This window comes from Diadema setosum, chromosome 13, assembly GCF_964275005.1.
Source record: "Diadema setosum chromosome 13, eeDiaSeto1, whole genome shotgun sequence".
In the NCBI taxonomy this organism is placed as follows: Eukaryota; Metazoa; Echinodermata; class Echinoidea; order Diadematoida; family Diadematidae; genus Diadema; species Diadema setosum.
In genome coordinates, this window is record NC_092697.1 from 19,511,257 (window position 1) to 19,517,709 (window position 6,453).

The 6,453-nt window shown below is 35.8% G+C and overlaps 1 long non-coding RNA gene across 1 annotated transcript; it reads left to right on the forward strand.

The window, feature by feature from the left end:
• The first annotated feature begins 3,269 nt into the window (after positions 1–3,269).
• LOC140236978 (uncharacterized) lies at positions 3,270–6,147 on the forward strand. The gene is made up of 2 exons (XR_011901815.1): positions 3,270–3,329; positions 3,769–6,147. It is a non-coding gene; the product is annotated as an uncharacterized lncRNA (long non-coding RNA).
• Positions 6,148–6,453: the final 306 nt, after the last annotated feature.

Below are 6,453 nucleotides of genomic sequence, written 5' to 3' on the forward strand. Positions count from 1 at the left end.
CTGAGTACAATGATACCCGACTTGAAAGATAGACAAACCAGCAACGCCAGAATAAAGCAGGAAATACAAAGGCCGCAACAACAACAACTTAGCATATTATATATATATAGACTAGCAGCACCCGTGGAAATTCACGGGTCTGAGGGGTTTTATTTTTTTTTTTCTCTTACATACGATTTGCACATCTTTATTGATGAAATAAAAAGAAAAGTTTTCTCATTTTTTCGTTACTTGTCCTCTCTTCTACCCATGACCACCCCCCTAAACACAGACAAATTACCAAAAACGCTTATGAGATTCTCCGAAAGTTCTGCCCACAGATTCTTCCAGTCTGAACGGGGAGATACTATTGACACTATGATTTTGATATTATTTATACCCCCTGCTCTTGCATCCATGCAGGCACTCGAGGGAATGCACAGCTGGTCTCAAGACCTCGCTTTTTTTTTCATTCCTATTTCTTTTCCCACGTTATGAGAGAAAAAATCGTCGGCGTTTTCACGAACTGACGCTATTTCGATTTTGGTCAAAATTTTCAAAATCGAGATATTGGTACCAAATGAAAGTGCTTTCAAAACTCTACCGAATCCCAAAATTTTAGATCACAAAATTAATTATTCTTAATTTTATCAAAGAAAGAAAAAAACGACGGTACTCGAAATATCGAGAAATTGAGAAAAAGGAGTTTCACGAACCGACGCACGAAAGATACGCCGGTTCGTAAAACCCGAATTGCTACGGTGAAGAGCAATGCGGGTTTCACGAACTGTCGCAGTTGCGTTACTTTGAGCTTTGTTCAACTTACTGGCCTAGAATTAGGTTTTGGCCCTAATCCAGATCTCAGAGTGAGAACCAAACCTTCTGAAAGATGAATGACGGCCTAAGCCAGCCCACTGTCCACGAGTGAAGTGAATGGTAAGCTATAATCCTATTAAAATCATGCTCAAAATAACAGTTTCAGTTGGACTACCATAACCATTAATTGCGGTAGTGTGTAGTCCCATGTATTCAATCGCGTGATGCTTATGAAGCCTAGTCTGTAAACGCCATACAATTTCAAATTAGATCCCAAATCATATTATTTATTGTTTCTTTTCAACTTATGTCGTTACTTCTGAGACTACTGAGTACTGTAGTCGTAACGTCTGTGTGCAAGACATGCAGATTGCAAGATTTCAAAGTCTCGAAGACACTATTTAAAGCCTTGACTTTTGAGTTGAAAATGAAATCATGAGATTGACAAAGTAGGCGTACTAAACAAAAAAAAAAAGTCTAACAGTAAAACTCAAAGGAAGAGTAAAGAATAAAGTTAGACATGTTAGACTTTTACTTTCAAGTCTAACTATTAAGTCTAAGTTAAGACTTTACTTGTAATACCGGTACCAGTTACTAAAACTAAGATCAGCTGAAGTCTAAGACCAAGTCAAATTAACACAGTTCAGAGCCATACCGGTACACGGTAGTCTAGCTCTAGATCTACATCTAGACTAGTGGTAATAGTAGGTAGAGTCCACCCATTTTTTCCCCCAATCTTTACTGGTCCATTCCTGAAAAAGTTACTGGTCAGTGTCCAACAGTGATTTTTCCTGGTCAGGGACCGTCGGACCAGTGCCAGTGTGCAGCGTTGGTGTTGATGTCATCTATGACAGTATGTGGTCTAGTGATACTACCTAAACACTACGAGTACTCTACAGGTTAGGTGGCTTTCCTGTACAGTGCAGTGTTAAAGTATACTTGTGAATTCAGCCCTAGTACCGTACTGTGTGTAGTGTATGTCTAACGTTAGTTCGAGTGGAGTACCTAAGCACAGCGGTGGGGCTTTTTTCCCCTAAAACTTGTGAATGTGGCCCAACCAAATGGCGTTTATATATTTACGCTTGATTGATAGTGATACAGTGGCGCTGTCGATTTCCACAGCAGCCATACATAATCTTTTGTCCTTTCTTCTTTCCTTATTTCCCTTTGTTCTTTCACACTTTTTATTCTTGGAATCGAAGGACTTCTAAGAAATGTCCCTCGACTGATTTAACCAGGACTCTTGACTTCTGGTAAACCTAACCTAACCGAGTAACCGTTAACATTTGTTAGGCCTAACATAACAGTAACACTGACTTAGCCCTGTATTGACTTTGTCTTTGGCCGACTTACTGAGATGGCGAGTCTAACTCTTTAACGTTAGTCTAAACGTAGTCGTTCGATCTGTCAGTGTCAGTGTCACCGGCTTTTGTATATGGTGCCATCTCTAACGTACGTTAACAAGTTGATGTTAGTTATCTATGTCAACTTACTGAGTCAGTAATAGTGGTACTGTCATCCTGTTGGATATCGCCGCAATATCATCCGTGACGTGTTAATTTCGTGTCACAAAGACAAAAGTTGCCAAGATCTAATAGTATTAGATGTCTAGATCTAGATGTAGTCTAGATCTATAATATAAATTTTGTGAACCACTGGTAACTTAAAAGTGAAAGGTCTAGACTTCACTTAGTCTATAATTAGACCAGACATTCATGAGGCAAAGGCCTATTTAGTAGATCTATTCTTATTCTATTTTAACGTCAATTCCTACTAACTCGCCACGTGTTATTTCTAAGGCCAAGGACTTCCAGGTTAGTGATTTTTTTTTTTTCATAAATACCAAACAGCAGACGTGTTTCATTTGCATTCTTGTGCAGACTTCATGAAAATATGTGCAGTATCAAAGAAATATGATGCACATGACAATGCCAGTGTTTTATAGGTGAATGGTTAATACCTTTAAAAGCTGAATGATAATGTAGAGTCTAGGTCTAATTAAGATGTTACAGTCTCTGATAAGAAACAGGTTTGATTGTCATAGACTGTTTCCCAAATGCAGGTACATGTAGTAATATTCAGCTATTTCAATGCAATGCCTTGTTTACAAATACATGTAGATTTATATTCATGTGAATGATGATTCAATTTCTACATGAGACATACCAAGTGCTAAACATAATATCTTGCATCAGTAAAATGTGTAAATGAAGAGACAATTTGAATATGCATCAAATACGAACAGCAGCATTTTTTGACATTCTTTGATCCTGCATAGGCCTACCATTTTGTTTTATGTTTAATATAAATAGAGCAAAATAATTTCAACTTCAGTTTTGTTGGCTGATTTTTTTTTCTTCTCAAAATTAAAGTTGTATCTTGTGCCATGATGTTTGATTTTAATCAAAAGTTCTTAATTTCTTTCTTTTCTTTCAGATGACTGGTGCCATGTAGTAGCAAAGAACTGGACTGTCTCAGAAAAGAAAAGGAAAAGTACAGGGTCGTGTATATCACCAACGGATGTGAATACAATGGTAATGTAGAGTCTAGGTCTTATTAAGATGTTAAAGTCTCTGATAATAAACAAGTTTGATTGTCGTAGACTCTTTCCCAGATGCAATTAGTAATATTCAGCTTTTTCAAAGCAATGCCTTGTTTACAAGGACATGCAGATTTATTCATGTGAATAATAATTTAAATTCTACATGAGACTTACTAAGTGCTAGACATAAGATCTTGCATCATTAAAATATGTAAAAGGCGAGACAATTTGAATATGCATCAAAAACAGCAGTATTTTTTTGACATTCTTTGATCCTGTATACCGTTTTGTTTTATGTTTAAATAAATAGAGCAAAATAATTTCAACTACAGTTTAGTTGGCTGATTTCTTTTTCTCAAAATGAAAGTTGTATCTTGTATCATGATGTTTGATTTTAATCGAAAGTTCTTAATTTCTGTCTTTTCTTTCAGATGACTGATGCCATGCAGTAGCGAAGAGCTGGACTGTTTCAGAGAAGAAGAAAAAAGTACAGCATCGTGCTGATCATCAAGGAATGTGAATACAATGGCTTAGGAAAGAAGACAATCTACAGATAGGATAGAAGGGAGAAATTGGGATGAAGGGCGACAACATAAGGACGGTATATCTACAGTGAAATGTGATTGTAAAGTGGAAACATGAAAGGAGATCCTAAGATTGAAGGTGAAAACAATGCATTCCATTCTGTGATGTCATAATTACAATTTTGCTACACTTTAATAACACTACAGAGAGACATTTATATCAAGGAAAGCTTCATGTGGATGTGGAACGTTAGATTTTTTTAAGTGTTCATTGGTATGTATTTCATGATAATAAATCTTGAAGGTTTTGTGTGGTAATCATAACCTTGTGATAAATCTTGATAGATTTCTAAGTGCACATTGGCAATATTTAGATGATGCTGTAATCAGATTAAGTTCTATTCTCCTTTATTCTTTTATTTATTATTTTGTTGTCTTCAACCCACTTTGAATGTGTCACGTATGATTCTTATAAACATGGGAACATGCACTCCATGTAAATGATAGGACTTTTCACAAATTGACATAATTATTCAACCATCACTAGACTGTTCTGTTATAAGATGTTCTTTATCTAACTAAAATTGTAAATTATGATACGTGTATGTTCCCATGCAAACTCACAACAAAATACAGAAATTTGAGTTCTTTTAATAATAATTCATTATGTCTCTAAATTCACGATTAAAGAAAGTGATTGCAATAAGGATGTCAAACATCGTATATTAAAATAATAGATTATTCATTTGTCTCCATCCGTAGTAACGCACGCAACTGCAGTGTGCAGTTTGTAGGCTGCTGTGAAAAAAAAATCACAGGCAGCCCAAGCAGGATTCGAACCCACGACCACTGGATTACTAGACCAGCGTCATAACCACTAGACCACCAGAGTGCCCTGGCGCTACCTTTACACATGAATAATTAAGTATAGAAGGGCTTGGGGGCGCTTCGAAGTTTACTGCTCTTATTAAATATGTACATGTCATTTGCAACTCAACTAAAGATGATTAAACACACTGAAATTCTTACTTTAAATGATATTCATAATCTGTGTTTTTTTTCTTTAATAGCTTGGGATGTACACTTTATACACTGTATCGGTCTACATTTCGCCTACAATATGGAATTCTTTACTTCGAGACGTTTGTTTTTAACAAACAAAAAATTAAGAGTCCTTGAAAGGTGCTGTAAAACAGTGGTGTTTGTTTGTTTGTTTGTTTTTTGGTGGGGGGGGAGGGGAGTCAAATTAGCCTTGGCCCCTCTCCGCCGTCTTTTTTTTTTTTCCTTTAGCTGCATATTTTTTAGTCATCACATGAAAATTCGTCTGCATCCACCCCGTAGTTTTGCTGATGACCTTTCTTTTTAATTATTTTAGCCACACACAATTTTGGCTGAATTTCCCCAACCCTCTTGTGAATTTGCTAGTACATGTACTAAAACACATTCTCAGAATGTGTTTATAGTACTGGTGGATTAAGGATTCACAGGGAGGGGGGGGGTCGGCCAAAATTTCTCTTTTCTCATAATACAAGCCTTCGGGGCGAAAGGCTGATATTATGGGCTTTCTACACACATTTTTAGATGCTAATTATTGGTTAACATGAGCATGATCATTTATGTTGTGATTAATTTGTTTCCTTATATATGTATGACTTCTATTAGAGACTTAATTGGCTTGGCACTCCTTACATCGACCTATTTTAGACACCCATTTCCCTCTCTCGTGCTTTTTCTCTACTGTCCTGTGAATAGTGTAACTACATGTACATGCAGTACCTCTTCTCTTTTGTATGATATACATCAAGTTTTTATCTGAGCATATGGGTGTTGCAGCACTCTCAAGCTTCATGCATATGCAGCAACATCTTTGAGTGGTCATATACATACTTGTAGTTATGCTTGATATATTAATTTGAGGATGTTATTCTTTCTCTTGTATATGTTCCGTCCGCACTCTATAGATGTAAATGTACGATGTAAGATTTGGTGTGCATGTTCGAACTGTGTTCCTCTTTTTGTGAACACACAAGAACTGATATAATAATGAACTTGAATTACACATATTCTTGAATCTTGATTCCATCTCCATTTGCCATTGGATATGTATTGATTTATGGAGCTCTTCCACAATTGTTATCCTTCCCATTGTCATTACTCATCTCTGAATAATTCAAATTTGATATTCTATTGAGGACCTATGTTTCTTCGATTACATAATGTACCTCTTCAATATATTGCTGCAAAAGGCATAATAAAACATGACCATTATTATATATTTAAAATGAAGCTTGAAATTCTGATAGTGTTGATATTCATGTATTTTTAGGAGTTTATCAGTTTCGAAGAGTGCATGCAGGATGAGTTTATGTCTTTATATGATCAGGTGCAGCTATCATAGAATCTGTTGAGCAGGAAAGAGAAAGATGGAAAATGAGGAATTATGAGTGAATTTGCATGCGAGCCAAATGACAATAATGACACTGATAAAAATTGTGACAAAGTAAATGTCACAAATATGTGGAATAATAAGAAATAAAGAAATTAATATATTATTTCAGAGAAAGAAATAACAGAGTGCATGCATGAGTATGA